We start from the raw sequence: 16,189 nt of genomic DNA on the forward strand, positions 1-16,189 counted from the left end.
GACACACAGTATTGTCTCTATATTGTTTGAATGTCATATCGATCTATAGCCTTAAATGTATTGATACATTTCGCTAGCTCACATCTTTATATACAGTGGGGGAAAAAAGTGTTTGATCCCCTGCTGATTTTGTATGTTTGCCCACTGACAAAGAAATGATCAGTCTATAATTTTAATGGTAGGTGTATTTTAACAGTGAGAGACAGAATAACAACAAAACAATCCAGAAAAATGCATTTCAAAAAAGTTATACATTGATTTGCATGTTAATGAGGGAAATAAGTATTTGACCCCTTCGACTTAGTACTTGATGGCAAAACCCTTGTTGGCAATCACAGAGGTCAGACGTTTCTTGTAGTTGGCCACCAGGTTTGCACACATCTCAGGAGGGATTTTGTCCCACTCCTCTTTGCAGATCCTCTCCAAGTCATTAAGGTTTCGAGGCTGACGTTTGGCAACTCGAACCTTCAGCTCCCTCCACAGATTTTCTATGGGATTAAGGTCTGGAGACTGGCTAGGCCAATCCAGGACCTTAATGTGCTTCTTCTTGAGCCACTCCTATGTTGCCTTGGCTGTGTGTTTTGGGTCATTGTCATGCTGGAATACCATCCACGACGTTGCCATTTTCAATGCCCTGGCTGAGGGAAGGAGGTTCTCACCCAAGATTTGATGGTACATGGTCCCGTCCATCGTCCCTTTGTTGTGGTGCAGTTGTCCTGTCCCCTTAGCAGAAAAACACCCCCAAAGCATAATGTTTCCACCTCCATGTTGGACGGTGGGGATGGTGTTCTTGGGGTCATTCCTCCTCCTCCAAACACGGCGAGTTGAGTTGATGCCAAAGAGCTCGATTTTGGTCTCATCTGACCACAACACTTTCACCTAGTTCTCCTCTGAATCATTCAGATGTTGGCAAACTTCAGACGGGCCTGTACATGTGCTTTCTTGAACAGGGGGGCCTTGTGGGCGCTGCAGGATTTCAGTCCTTCACGGCATAGTGCGTTACCAATTGTTTTCTTGGTGACTATGGTCCCAGCTGCCTTGAGATCATTAACAAGATCCTCCCGTGTAGTTCTGGGCTGATTCCTCACCGTTCTCATGATCATTGAAACTCCACGAGGCGAGATCTTGCATGGAGCCCCAGACTGAGGGAGACTGACAGTTATTGTGTGTTTCTTCCATTTGCGAATAATCGCACCAACTGTTGTCACCTTCTCACCAAGCTGCTTGGCGATGGTCTTGTAGCCCATTCCAGCCTTGTGTAGGTCTACAATCTTGTCCCTGACATCCTTGGACAGCTCTTTGGTCTTGGCCATGGTAGAGAGTTTGGAATCTGATTGATTGATTCCTTCTGTGGACAGGTGTCTTTTATACAGGTAACGAGCTGAGATTAGGAGCACTCCCTTTAAGAGAGTGCTCCTAATCTCAGCTCGTTACCTGTATAAAAGACACCTGGGAGCCAGAAATCTTGCTGATTGATAGGGGATCAAATACTTATTTCCCTCATTAACATGCAAATCAATATATAACTTTTTTGAAATGCGTTTTTCTGGATTTTTTTGCTGTTATTTTGTCTCTCACTGTTAAAATACACCTACCATTGAAATTATAGACTGATCATTTCTTTGTCAGTGGGCAAACATACAAAGTCAGCAGGGGATCAAATACTTTTTTCCCTCACTGTATATATATTATAAAAGTCTCAGCTAAGTAATGAGTTATAATGATGTAAACAGTTCAAACTACTCGGTCGATTAAAATAAAGGTGTAGCTGGTAAACTTGCTATTGTTTGTTCTTGTACTAAGTATGATTGAGTCTGAAATTTAACAGTATGCATTTTACACGTGACAATTGCATTGTGAAATTGTGAACAGGACCATAACTTTATTAATTATCTGAATTTTGCATTAAAAAGATATACATTTAACTGAAGCAGGTTTCCATTCAAATCAATGCATTTTAAAATAAGACCAGCTGTTTACTATCCAATCCGAAATGCAGTTATATTGAGCTGAGCAGTTTTTTCCTTCTACCAGACACAGTGGCTAGTGGCCGAAAAAGTTAATTGTATCCCAATTCCGATCCTAGGTACTTGTCTTACTTGTCTTACTACTTTTCATAAAGAAGAACCTGCTACTTTTCCTGAAGAAGTAGGCTAAGTAGGCTTATGTCTAGGATGATTATTCATTTGTTGTGGGTTCATCCACTTTTTTTCACTCTTTTCAATGCACTTTTTAATGCACTTTTTTGTTACATTCTTTCAGCTGTCAGTTATAGGCCTAATATAGGCTATTCAAGAAGGGTGGGCTCAAAGATAGCCAAATAAAAATATTTTTACTTCACTAATTTAAGTTATATTGTGCTTTGTTGGTATAATATCTGCTGGAATGTTCTTTGAAAAGCAAGACAAAATAGTAAAAAGCACATTTAGACTATTAAATTTATGCAATGGTGAAAAAACTGGCAAAATAATTTGAAAATAAATCGAAAAACCGTGTTCGGTATTCGGCCAAGTGTTTCATTATATTCGGTTTCAGCTTCGGCCAAGAATTTTCATTTCGGTGCATCCCTAAACCGACTTGCTGTTCCTGAAACTAGGCCCCGTCTGGGAGGTTACCGGCAGTGCAGGACTTACTTGGGGACCATCTGAGTTTTTATCTCTTTTAAATTTGGCCTTTAGTTTGTGTACTGTACACAGCATCATGCAATACAGATTTTAAAATATTTTATCAGTTGCTGCTTAGAACTAAAGCCAGAACTGGAAGATATCAAAGCACAATAATCAACATGCAGGCCTAGACCTGTGTTACTGTCTTTTGTCACACGTGCAAGTGTATGTGTGAGACGAACCTAAGTGCATAATATAATTAAAATGCCATGCATGTAGGTTACATTGCAGAGAAGGTCTCTTCACTGATGTTGAGTGGATTATCTTCTGTCCCTGAACACCGCAAAGGAGATGACTTCAAACACGCATAATGAAGCCTTGAAAAGCCCCAGTCATTTTATTTCAGATGCTGGTTGCATCCCTGCATGTGATGCTGTGAGGAAAGATCTCGTGCTGGCCTCAGAGAAGGGCCCTGTCCGTGTGCAGGAGCCTCGCAGAGGTGATAATCTGGCTATTCTCTCCAACAGCTCAGCAGCTGCTTCTTAGAGGCTGATCCCCAGAATGCAATTATGCAGTTGTACTATACAAACCCTTGCCTGCCTGCTCACCCTGCCCCCCTTCCCCCAGCCCCTCAAAGCACCTTCGGTGAAATTCATCCTGAGAAGCACAGTGAGAGCAATCAAGCCCACTGGAGCTCAGAAATCACACATGGCCAACAAAGCACTGCCAATGACTATCTCAGCTGTGCTGAAGAGTTACCACATACACAGGAATTGCCCATCAGTTCCTCCTGTGCAAATTGTGCAGTTTTTCCTCAGGCTTTGCTCCGGCCTAAGACCAACATATATGGCAATACATCAAGAAGAATGCCGAAAGTGACAATGCAAATGATCCCAGCTTAATCCTAGATCTGCACCAAACCATTATTAGACTATTCAGATGGTGTTTTCTAGGAGTACAGAATGACAGTGTACTACAGCTGCAAGAGTTTGTATTGTTTAAATCTGCACTGTGAAGAGAAAAGTGGCCAAATTATTAAACTGTTGGGAGGGCAGAGGAATTCTTCACATGAACATGTTTTCACGGTTTATCTGTCTCTCTCACCAGGTGAGTTTCCCTGAATATAAAATAAAAAACCAATATAAACCCCCTCAGTTCATTTGAACAGCTTTTGACTGTAATTGATAAATGTACTCCACCCAATAATTCAAAATTGAAAATGAATGTGAAAAATATTTTGTCTGAATGAATCATGCTCCCCATTTAATTAAAGAAGCAGTTAAACTATTCTGATATGTCTCAGGCTATTTTCTGAAGCAAGAAACAACATCACATATTATATTCATGCTTTGAAAAACTGAATTTAAAGGGTCAATTGAAATTAACTTGCACAGTTAGTACGGAGCTCTGTACTAAGTTGCATACTAGCTAGTATGGTACTATCTTGGGATCATCCCCAGCTGAGAACTAAGTTAGTACACATTGCAATGAAAAAGGAAGTGGAACAAAGTTGGAGACGATCTGATCCCAGCTTAGTTTGTTGTTACGCTACCAAACAGGAAGTCAGTGAAGAATTCAGAGCGATCATTTGCAGCATATTTTTTAAGTGCATTTATTTTAGTAGCATAGTTGATACTATTTTTTCTTCACTTTTTTATTTTATTTTTATATTTCAATTCAAGATAATAGTGTACAAAAATGAATTTATGGCACAAAAATACATAGCTATTCCCCCCCCCCCTAAAGAAACCTCAAACCTATTATCTAGATTATCTAGCCAAGTTCTTTGCAATTGGTATTTAACTTGCGTACTTGTTTAGTACTTTGTTCATGCCTAGTTAGTATACTGCTTTCTTTCAGTTCATTGCAATTGACCCAAAGAGATTTGAAAACACTTCATGAGTTTAAGAAAACAATAGGCTACATCTCTATTCCTCCAATAAAATATTTTATAAGTTATTAGGTTTTATGAAGAGTGTTTCTTATTGTATAAGAGATGTCATTCTACACAAATTCATGTCTCATACAATAAGAGACACCTTTCACACAATTTATTATAAATCACACACGTCAGGATTAGACGCACAAATATTTTTACAGTGGAAAAATATATATTTTCAATAAATTTAACAATCAAACTCTTATCTCTTCATTTAAAAATGTTTTGGTCCAATTTAGCCACAATGAGGGAAATGGTACAAGCACAGTCAACGGAGGCCACACTGTTCCAATGAGGGTCAAACAGCACAATGACATTGGAGACTGAGGATTCACTGTAAAAATCTTCAGGGGACATATTGTGAATGATAGTAGCTTCCCACTTCTCTGACAGCTCTTCGTGAAAACTTTAGAAGGCATTTGTGAGTGTGTCCTGTTCACTGATTGGCAACTTCGCTTTTACAAATAAATTCTGCAGAAATAATCTTAATTAGAATGTCATACACCTCTGCATTAGTATTGCATCTATCAATGTTGCATTGTTGCAATGTAGAATGTTGCATATATATAAAAAAACACCTGTTGCATGAGAGACACCAATTAAGCAATTCAGGTTGTCCATTTACTTTTACAACCTGTGTGAACTTCACACAGAAACAAGCAGAGGTGGAATTCAGGGCTGTTATATCATTCCAAGTAAGGGCATATTCCTTTCAAGTTTTACTGACACAGATTACAAAGGTTTGACTATTTCCTAATGTTACAAACTCCAAAACTGCCAAAATGAACACAGGCTGCTTCACAACAAAAGAAACAAAGGGCAGGCAGTCGAGAACATCCGGCAATTTGTTAAAAAACTAACAACATTTCTAGGCAACCTCTCTTTCATTTTGTTAGTCATGGCAACATCAATCTCCTCCAAATATTTATTGGTCAGCTTGACTGAATTTGGTACATATTTAGGAGCTGGACAGATGTTTCATATACACTCCCCCAAAGGATGATCAACAAGGACTGCTCTGAAAAGCATAGGGCACGGACATATTCACTGGAGCGCACTGAATCATTCCATGCAGATCTCAGACTGTTTAAGTTGGACATCTGACAGGCTAACGATCAAGACACTACTTAAACTCCAGAACTCAGAACTGACATAACAATATAGCATTTCAAGACAAACAAGTAATGACAACATTTTTGATGGAACGATAAAGACCTTTAAGCTATCAGCTGCTTACGATCAGCTGTGGGCGGGATACAACATCCCACTGCCCACCAGGCTGAATCCAGATTCTCAGAACTCAGACAGATTGAGCTAAAACCAGAACACACTGTAGTTCCTGAGGTCTGCTCTGCTCTCCTTGGCTCAGTGGCTCAGTAACAACTTTCCCATCAATCTGGTGATGCATAGACCTCAATCTGGGGCCAAACTCAAAGATCTAATGGACTTTGCTGTGAGAAATGAATCATGTGGTTTCCAAGACTTCACCCAATCCCCTGATATTTATGGTCGTTCCACTTTCCAGGTTCCTAAAAACTAACAAAGTTTTGCACTGGGCTGGAAAGCCTGTGAAGTTGTGAAGTAATGAACTGTGTACCAGAGCAGTTAAACATAATATTAGAAGCAGATGAACCCTTTGAGCCATGGGTATGTGCAATCACCAGTTTAGTAGGCCTCACCACTGTCTTAACAGAGAGACAACAGTACGAGTGCGGTCAGACTCAGCACACAAGGTTTCATTTCTTTATCAAAGGTGTGTGACTATTATCTACTTTCTCTCTTGACCATCCACTGGCTAGCTTGGTTCATCCCAGTTCAGTTCAGTGAGAGGCTGTAGAGGGATCTAATTATAGTTGTCCAAATTCCAAACAAAACACAATAGCGTCAGTCGGTCAGGCTGCCTGAATGAAATTATACACCTAAGCATTTACTGTCATTCGTAGAGGAGATGTCTCATGCCAAGTCAGTGAAAACAGAGTATTTGAAGAGGAAAAGTGACCAATCCACTTACTTTGGAGAACTGTATTAATTCTAGATTCCACTGACACATGAAATAGTGTTGTAGGTAGATATATAGAAACTACATACTAATCTCATCATCAGCCTAAATCATTTGACTTGGGTGAAAACCTCCCCATAATGTTTTACACTTGTTTTGATCTACTTGAACTTTGTTTTTCCATGTCACACCTGCAAAGTTTATTATTTCATCTCCCCATCTTTTGTGTGGTCTTTTTCCAAGTCTTGTCATCTCTTGGGATCCATTCAAAAGCTTCCTTTGTATCTTGCAATGCGCCTATCCCATCTCATTGCCATTTTTATATTTTCGTTCAATGCTGTCACATATTTTTGTTTGTTCTCAGATCCAGTCATTTATTTGTCTCTCTCTTCTGGTTATTCCAAGCATATACCATATACCTCTGCAGTAAACAGTAAACAACACCAAGAGAATCGTGCTCCCTTGTTGTCTCCGAGGAAAATAAAGGAGAATACAGATGTCAAAAACAGGACAAGATGAACAGCGAGAGATGGAGAGATGGGGAACGGCTGCAAGTGCATCAGGAAAACAAAGCCCACAGAACTGGTGCAGATGTTGGAGGCAGAAAGTGAATAACAGGAGCAGCTTGGATGCAGACTGAAGAACTGAGTGATGAAAAATTAGATTTATCACTGCTCCATGATCACTCAGATGAAAAATAAAGCTTGTAATAAATTCAGGAAAGTACCCAACATGGAGGAGGACCATATGTTGTTGTATAAGAGCGACAGCTTTCAAAAAGCTGCCCTTAACAATAAATGTAGAGAGATTTCAAAGCGGCCTGTTTTTTTTCCCCTGAGCAAAATAAATTGGAGCAAATAAGGTTCACAATAACTGGATTGTAAAGGGGTAAAAGGGCGTATTGTGAACCTTAAAAGATCTTCAATAAGAGATTAGCTGTTTTAAAAATGTTAAGATTGTATGTTCTTGGCCCATTTGTCACAAACTGGAACTCGGTTCTAGATTCGTCAAACATTCCAATGCATAGACATTACAGAAACTTAACTCTTGTAAATCCGCTAATGACATCAGATCTTTTCATTTTAAGGCATTATCTTTGATTGCAAACACTGCTGAAAAACAGGCTTTAGAGCATGTATTGCAAATCAACCTGCATTCTTTACTCAAGCTAAGTTAATCACACTGCCAAAGAAACCCACATCCCACTGAACCACAAGAATTTGCCATTTTTAACCAAATTGCATACCATACATTGTTTAATGGCTTAATGACATGTTATTAAAATCTTTAGGGGGAAATAAATTACACCAAATTATCAATGCTGCTAAGGAACTCAAGTGGTCAAAGCCTCTCCCCGAAACACAGGATTGTGGCGAGTCAAGCTGATGAACTTGGCTGCAAATTGCAAAAAACTTAGCTGCCATTTCTGAATTTAAAAATAAATAATGATTTCAGCCCAAATGTAAAACATGAACTGCGTTATCCTCATTCTATTCTAATCGCAATTGCACATCTCCTTCAGTTCTTCCACCAAATACATCAGAAATTAATCATCTTGCAATCATCTAGCCCTCACCCTTACTCTCTGGAGAGGTTAAGAAATCTGTGTTTGTTCTGAGAAATGGAAATGGAAATTGGAGAGGGGGAGGTGGGTGAATAATCTAAAATTGCTCTCTTTGGTGAGCAGGCCCGGAAGTGCCAGTCTCGTGGCTGGCACAGTAAAGATCTTGCATGGCAGTTGTTTCACCCAGGCACCTCAATTCACCATGGCGCCCCAGTCTGCGTAATCCCACTATAGTGCCAGCCGATCACACACTGAACCACTGCTTCACTTCTTCAGTGTCAGGACAACCTCACCGACACTGAAAAACTCGTCTCATTCACCCCAAGCATACACCGTCTCAGTCACCACTTACAGCAATATTATTTGGGACAAAAGACATGCCAATTCATTCCGAGCTTCATTTTAAGAATCTAATTTATCTCAGAATGCAATCCAGCCCTTTCTCTAAGAATCAGCTTCAACTATACAGCTGCAGAGCTTGTTCGAGACCCCTACAAACCTTTGTGTTAAGAAGAGGCTCCTGCCTGGTAGATTCCTGTGCCAGGCTGATACTGCATACATAACGTTTGGACAATGAGAGGTGTGTTTGATTGGAACCAGTGAGAAAAATGAAATTCAACTCAGAAAACATGGCTTGTAATAAATTATATTTTTTAGCAGTAATAGTAGGAGATGTAGCTGTAACACACATATTTCAATAGATCCGTCTTAAAACTGTAAAAACACATTTTGTGCTGACGTGTTTCTTCTGACACTCAAAAGCAGCCCATTAACTGCAAGGCTATGTGTTCAATAGCTTTTGTGCCTTGACTTGAATGGGCCCTGCTTCTGCTGTGCAGGGAGTGTGACTCACCAACCGCACTAATGAGTTCACTGAACATGGTTTCAAAGGTGAATTCAGACAGTAGGTGCAGTGTATATAAAACAAGCATTTATCTTCGCCTTACATAAGGAAAGAAGGCAGTGTCAGGCAGTGTCAGTTTGCTTGCTCAAAAACTCAGATGTGCCAACATTTAGGTCTCCATACAAGTAGTTCATTTAATTAACTATTCATTATTAAGCAACACTTATTTATCAGGTATCTGTTGAGAGTTTATTGAAGATTCCATCAACCCAGTGCAGAGTAGTCATGATTCTGGGTAACTATGGACATGGCATTGCAGGCCCTATTGGTACCTCCTGGCATTAACTACCACAAGAGATATGCATAACTGGCTCCCCTCCTCAATAAAACAGGGAGCGATCCACTTCCTGATGTGGAGAGGTAGGAGGAGAGCCTGGGAGAGGAGTTGGAGAGTGTTTTGTTTTGAGTTCACTGAGAAAAGGATTGCTTTTGAATAATGGGACTTTGTTTATGTACTACGACTACGGATCACAGACATTGTATTGTTACAGTTTGTCTCGATAATTAGTTCTGTAGATTAGGGAACTGTTTAACTGGGTTTAGAAAAGTGCTTTTGTTCTGTGCACAACGCACTGTAAAATAAACTTCACTTTTCACTGTAACCCAGGCTCTGTTTCCTAAGCCCCCGTCTGAGATGAACCTGGTCCAACCCATGTGTATGTGTATGTATATATATATATATATATATATATATATACACACACACACACACACACAGACACACACATAAAATAGAGGGTGCCCATGTTTCATACAATCTCAGAAGGATGCTTCCATCCAAGTGCACTTCCATCTCCCGCCCCTCTCTCTGAGTACAGAAGTGTGGGCTCCAACATCAAAAGATGCAACTGCTGTGCTGCATGGTTACCATGGCAACTGCCTCCCAGAACACTCTCTGCACCAGCGCCTCTAACTGACCCGAGTGTAAACACAGCGCTGTGCCACAGTCACAGCAGCACTCCGGCTGCTGCACTACACTGATAAGCTTGGTAGTAACTAGTGGTTACTATATTCATATTTCCACATAAAATCATCTTTGATATGTACCAAAATGAAAGGTGTTGAACCTGCTACAAACTTTTTAAATGCCAGATGATAGCTTCAGCTGAAAACCATGCCCTAAAATTTTACAATAGTGTACAGACAATCAACAAAACCACCAACAGCTTATTTTGGTCATTTTCCTGCTTTTAAGTAAGTAGCCTGTATTTCCCTAAAACATGTGTCCATGTGAACACTGGCACTGCATCACACATTGCATTGGGATTGTCATTTTTACCACAGAACCGTCTATCATTTATAAAGCGCTCTCTCTCTAATTATGTGCTTCCCTGCCAAATCAGCTCTGCCCTGGGTAATCAATACAGCCCCCTTAATGTAATCATTCCCTTCTCCTTCATTGGGGAGTCAAGTGCCTTTCATTGCATAGATCAAATCGGTGCAAAATAGCCATCTGTCAGTCCAAAACCTTGTAAGATGCAATAGGAATATTCCTGTCAACATGCAGAAGATCACCTCCCACACTGGGTTATTGATGAGGTACGACTACAGGAACAGCCAGTACGCTCGGCCACCCCATAGCGGAGGAGTGTGGGCCACAATATAAAGAGAATGGACATATCCGTATCAGACAGGATGTTTACTAACATTTCTCCACTTAGTGCTAGAACCAGAAGATGCGCAGTGCGATCGTTCTTGAGAGAGGTTCTTGAGATTGCTGTTCCATCACACAGGTGCATAATGACTAAAGGTTTACGCACTGAGAGAATTACAATTTACCACTGTAGTCAGCAGAAGTATAGTCTACCAATCACAGCTGGCATCTACAGACATATTATAAGCATATCACCAATGTAAATAAGAGTCTTGTATCAGTCAAAAGTGAAATATAACAAAGAGATCACTATGGACCTTTGATAGTCTGCAAAAGGGCCTCTGTACCGAATAATGCTGCTACACTTGGTGTGATGCCACTCCTTAATAATGTAATGTTTTCCAAAAAAAGGATTTATGTAAGTAAACAAATTTAATCATTTAATGCTCAAAGTCCCCATACAGTGCTTGTTATGCAGCTTGTGGTGAAATAAAGAAATCAAAAATGCTCCAAATCAAAGCAAATGCATAGGTTAACAACTGACTGAGAAAATAGAACCGCTGAGTAAATGACTGAGTCAGGGAGCCAGATTGGAAGGCAGTATGGGGGGAATGACTCTATTCAAATGTCTTTGCCCAAAACCAGAAATAAAACGATGTGCAGTCTTCACTAGGGCTGCAACGATTAGTTGACTTGGTCAACTTATTCGACTAGTAAAATACGTCAAATTCTATTTCAGCCGTTCTTATTAATATCATTGAACTGAGCTTTCGCCTAATATCCTTGGACCGTATTCCTAGCTCTGTGTGAGAACAACAGTTTCATTCCAAAAAGCAGGAGGTGGCAGTAATGCATCACTTGGTTTGTCATCAACCTGTATACGCCTCACTGGAAAAACGTCTGAACCTGCACGTCACAGCCAGCCACCACGCAAAACAAAACTCAGGCGAAAGCATCGAAACTGTGGGAGTATTTATAAGAGAGAGAGTGAATGATAACCATACAGTGTGAATCAGAATTAGCTTTCCAAAAGAGCACATCAGACAAGCTTGAGCACTTGAAATGCATGGTATGTTTCTACAACATTGCTAGTAATAGGGCAACTGTGGTGTGAATTATTAAATTGCGCTGACGAAAGTGTTGTATTTGCTGTAAGCTTTTCTCTCATGCTAATCTATGCAAAAGTCTATATCCAAAATTCGACATTGAATTTGACATACCTATACATGCACGTAAGGTACCAAAGGTACAGAATAACTTAAAAGTGACTTTTGAATACAAGCACACTAGAACTTCTTAGTTAAAATCAATTGGTTTCTCACCAATGCTTGTGCCACCGACAGTCACAGCATTGAATAAATTAATTGATTTAAGCTGGGAAACTCTGATTTACATGTAAAGTATTTTTTAAATTATGCAGTAGACGTGGGATATTGTGCATATGTGCGCTGCGATGGAGAACACGTGGATTATGTGCATGTTCCAGGCATGTCAAATTCTACGTAGAATTTTGGATATAGACTTTTGAAACATATGTAAGCTCTGGGTGCTATGGAGGACAACAAGACTGAGCATTTAACCACTTCAATTCCATGATGTACACATGCATGTCAAATGAAAACCCTCAGCACCATGTAGTTTCATGTCATTCCCAAAGCCAGTGACGATCCTGTAGAATGTAAATTGAAAGTCGTGGACGGCGATCATGCCATGTTTTTATCCATTTATCCATGTCTATTGCAGCAATCCATTCACCTTTTACAAGTATATAAATATTTTATATTATAATTGCTAGTTTTATTATTAGTTGTACTTGTTTAGTTATAGTTTATGTAGTTTTTACCAAGAGCTATACAGAGCTGTGGCGAGATATGTTCAGAAAACAGTGCTGAATAGAAGGCAATGAAGCAGCGTTTGCGGCAGCCAGATCCGTCACAATGCTGCACATCTGCAGCGCTGTCTTCCAGCTTATTGTATTGAACATTTCAATACATTGCACAGAGCAAGCCGCTGATGGCACAGGTTTTGATAGAGATTGAGTTTTACTGTTCACTGTTTATTACTACAGCATTTCAGTGTATTTTCATTTGCATTTCAGTGTATTGTTAATTATTTTTATTTTCATTTTAGTGTTTATTGTTTTTATTACAAAAGTTCATTATTTATTATAAAGTTTAATATTATTAAAAAATGCATTTGCGTTTTATTTGTTCAAAAACCTTGTACTTATCTCTTTACTGAACCTGGATATGCAGTACACGGGAGCATATAGTGGTAATGAAAAACACTATTTGGTTATTTTTTTTGTATTTCATTCACAATATATTTACATTTTAAAGTAATTTCAGGCATTTAAACTATTATAATTATTTTCTAAATCTGGTACCCGGGAAGGGTCTTCATTTTGTCATCTGTAGTTGAAGTGGTTAAGTGCAATGTGTAATGTCTAGCCCTCCTCAGGGCAATCAGAGCCCTGTCTCTACAGCAAACTCAAGAATAGGATGCCATGGTGGCACCAGGACCCCATAAGAATGCATTGATAATAAAATACTGATTGTGTTGTTGTGATTATTCGAATAATCGATCGTTTTATGTATAGAATAATCAATTACCACATTAATTGATAGCTGCAGCCCTAGACATCAATCTAAGATACATCAGATCATGTAGCACTGCTGATTGTCTCCAGTCACAGAATAGCAGACAAAATCTCTGAAGAATACACTGGAAACAGAATCTGCATTTTGGTAACAGAATAGACTTCGCTGCAAACAAGAGCACGTGAAAGATAAATAAACTAATCTTGCGATTGTAATGCAAGTCAGAGGGTCCTTTAGATTCTTAGCTTAAAAAGTTGAGCATAGCAAATACTTCTAAAACTATTGAATGTTTGTTTTCCTTTTTTATATGTATAGTAATGCTAATCGCCTTGGAGCCAAGGGACTATAAATGTAACCTGTAAATTTGACTGCTGTATTACCATAAAGATTTTTACTGGGAAACAAATATGAGAACTTACAGAGGGTGTAATTTTCCTGATTTATTGTAATGCCAGAAAATTGTTAAACTGATATTTTTAATCACCGTTATGATTAAACTAATTGCCAGAATGTTATTTCTTCTAAATGTGCCTGGCAAATGCACTTAATTGGTTTAGACAAATGTTAAAACATCAAGCTTAAGTTACATATAATTGCATTTACAGACATTTTTGTTTTAAAGTAGAACACATTTTAGATAAACATGCTGATACTCATAATGGTACTGTGGAAATTAAGCAGCTCTACGAAAGCATTGCCTCAGATTTAACTACAAACTACTGCAATTGTATCTAGTGGGTTTCCAGTCATCACCACCAACTTACTGAGACACAAAACCATCACTAGCCAAGCACTGCCCAATCACAAAAGGCAAACATTGACTCTACTTTAATCAACATTAAGGGATAAGCAGCACAACAAATCAAACCACTTTTCAACCACTGCTAATACTGACACAGCATTACAGCAACCTGGTTAACTCAGATGCTTTGAGTGCAAAGAATGTTACACCTTCAAACACATCATCCAATGAGTATTAAACCACACGGGTACATAAGCTAGATAAAGTCAACAGGGCAAAATCATAACACGTCAATGGCATGTTAAGTTTACTGCCACCTTTTAAGAGAATGTTTAAAAACATGCAAGGGTCTAAAAGAAAAAGGTACCAACAAGGTTTCAATAAGGTACCACATCATTTAAGATGTTGTGTAATGGAAATGTAAGTTATAATGAAAATATGGGTGGTGAGGGGGGATGTACACCCATCATATCCTAGTTAGGTCTCAAAATTAAATGTGCATTGTTAAGTTGGTAAACAGATTCCACTTGTAACCACTGTTGTCTGAGGTTTTCATTTGATTATGTACAGTCAGTGCAAAAGACAGTTTTTCTCTTCCATGCAACCTCCTGAAGGGATTTACTTATTGCAGTTGCTGACTTCACATTATGAGGACATTTAAAAGTTTTTTTTATAGAGTGTATTGGAGCAATGCAAATGTTAGCCTTTTCTCTCCGCCGCCCAAACAACTTGGATGAATATCATCTAATTCTCACTGCGTCGTGCAGAACATATTAATGAGAGTCTCCAGCTCAACCTTGCAAAACATGCGGGTGGGGGTGGCGGGGGGGGTCACTCTGCATTTAAAATATAATTCAATAAATACTATACGATACTATACCTATTCAAGGCAAAACAGCAAGTGTAAAGTTGTTGGGACTAGCTAGGTCTGTAAAGTAAATCAATTGCCGCGGGGTTGGGGGGTATTATTATTTACACTTTACACTCCCAAAATATTGTTTTGTCTTGCAAAGAGTGCAAGAGTGCTCAATGCATAACACGTGTGAATATGAATTACACAGGGGGCAAAAAAATAAAACACTGTCGAGTCCAATCACTGAAGGTAAGTGACTCATGCACTAAACCCGACTGGCTGCACTGGTCGAGCAGGGAAGATGCATTCAACAGATAGATGGCAAACATCGACAGCATTTCGAGCCATTTTAACCAACACGGCAGCGTGCAAATGTCATGAAAAACAAGACTATTAGAAAACATAAATGTACAAATCGTGCATCAACATTGTATGCACGTTACTTTTGACCACCTCCCCCACCCCAAAAAAAAACCTTACTTACAAATAATAACAATGATAATGATAATAATGATAATAATCACAATAATAATAATAATAGTTACACCAGCACTTAAGCTTGAACCTCAGTAAATAATGTATTATTAAAATGTCTGATGTCTGATCGCATCAGATTGGGGGAACAATTTTAAATCACCGCAAAAAAACAAAACAAAAAAAAGCTTAATAACTGGACTGTAGCTGTTTAATTACAGATGATAGCCATCAGTTAATCGTGCTGCTTTGAGTTGTAAAATAAATTAATTTGCTGTAATAAGCCAGCACTCACCACATTGACAGACGGCGCTCCGCGCCTGCAGCTCTTCACTGCGCGCTGTGAAGCTCAGCCGCAGCGACGCACAGCCAGGACACGCCTCCCGAAGGCGTGTCCTGGCTGTGCGTCGCCGCGGCTGAGCTGCACAGCGCGCAGTGAAGAGCTCGCAATCACGGAGCCGATTGGCTGCTGTGGCTATCCATCTGAAAGCGCTGAACGTGATTGGTTAGCACCTTCTCCCGAGCAAAGTAAAAGTAGGTTGCGTCCAGCTGTCTTCAGGAGTGATGCTAAAGGAAGGAGAGGGATGTGAATGAGGTTATTTTAAACAGAATTAGCCGGGTTTGAAGGATATAATATCACCTTATTTGGATTTGGTGGCGTATATAGTTTTTAGGGCATCTTCAGCCGATTTCAATCTGCGCATGACTTCACTAAATCGTGAAATCTACTACTACAAGGCAAAAGCTTGTTTTGGTTGTAGTTGAAATAATAATTATAATAATAATAATTGACTGACTCCTTAATTTGTTCAAGGTGACTTACATTTAATAAATACACTAGCTGTAAAAAGGTCTATAAGGCTATAAAGTGGGTACATTTTGCCTAAAGCCTATGTTATGTAAAATACATACAA

At 39.2% G+C, this 16,189-nt stretch overlaps 1 protein-coding gene across 4 annotated transcripts in view; it reads right to left on the reverse strand.

Moving 5' to 3' along the window:
• The window catches only part of elmo2 (engulfment and cell motility 2), a 66,450-nt gene extending 50,794 nt beyond the window's left edge, over positions 1 to 15,656 (reverse strand). For all 4 annotated transcript variants that reach the window (XM_066702642.1, XM_066702639.1, XM_066702640.1 and 1 more), the window contains exon 1: positions 15,571 to 15,656. The gene's annotated coding sequence lies outside the window, so the exon portion shown is untranslated. The remainder of the gene's footprint in view (positions 1 to 15,570) is intronic.
• Between the last annotated feature and the right edge of the window lie 533 nt (positions 15,657 to 16,189).

This window comes from Amia ocellicauda, chromosome 4 (assembly GCF_036373705.1).
Source record: "Amia ocellicauda isolate fAmiCal2 chromosome 4, fAmiCal2.hap1, whole genome shotgun sequence".
NCBI lineage: Eukaryota > Metazoa > Chordata > Actinopteri > Amiiformes > Amiidae > Amia > Amia ocellicauda.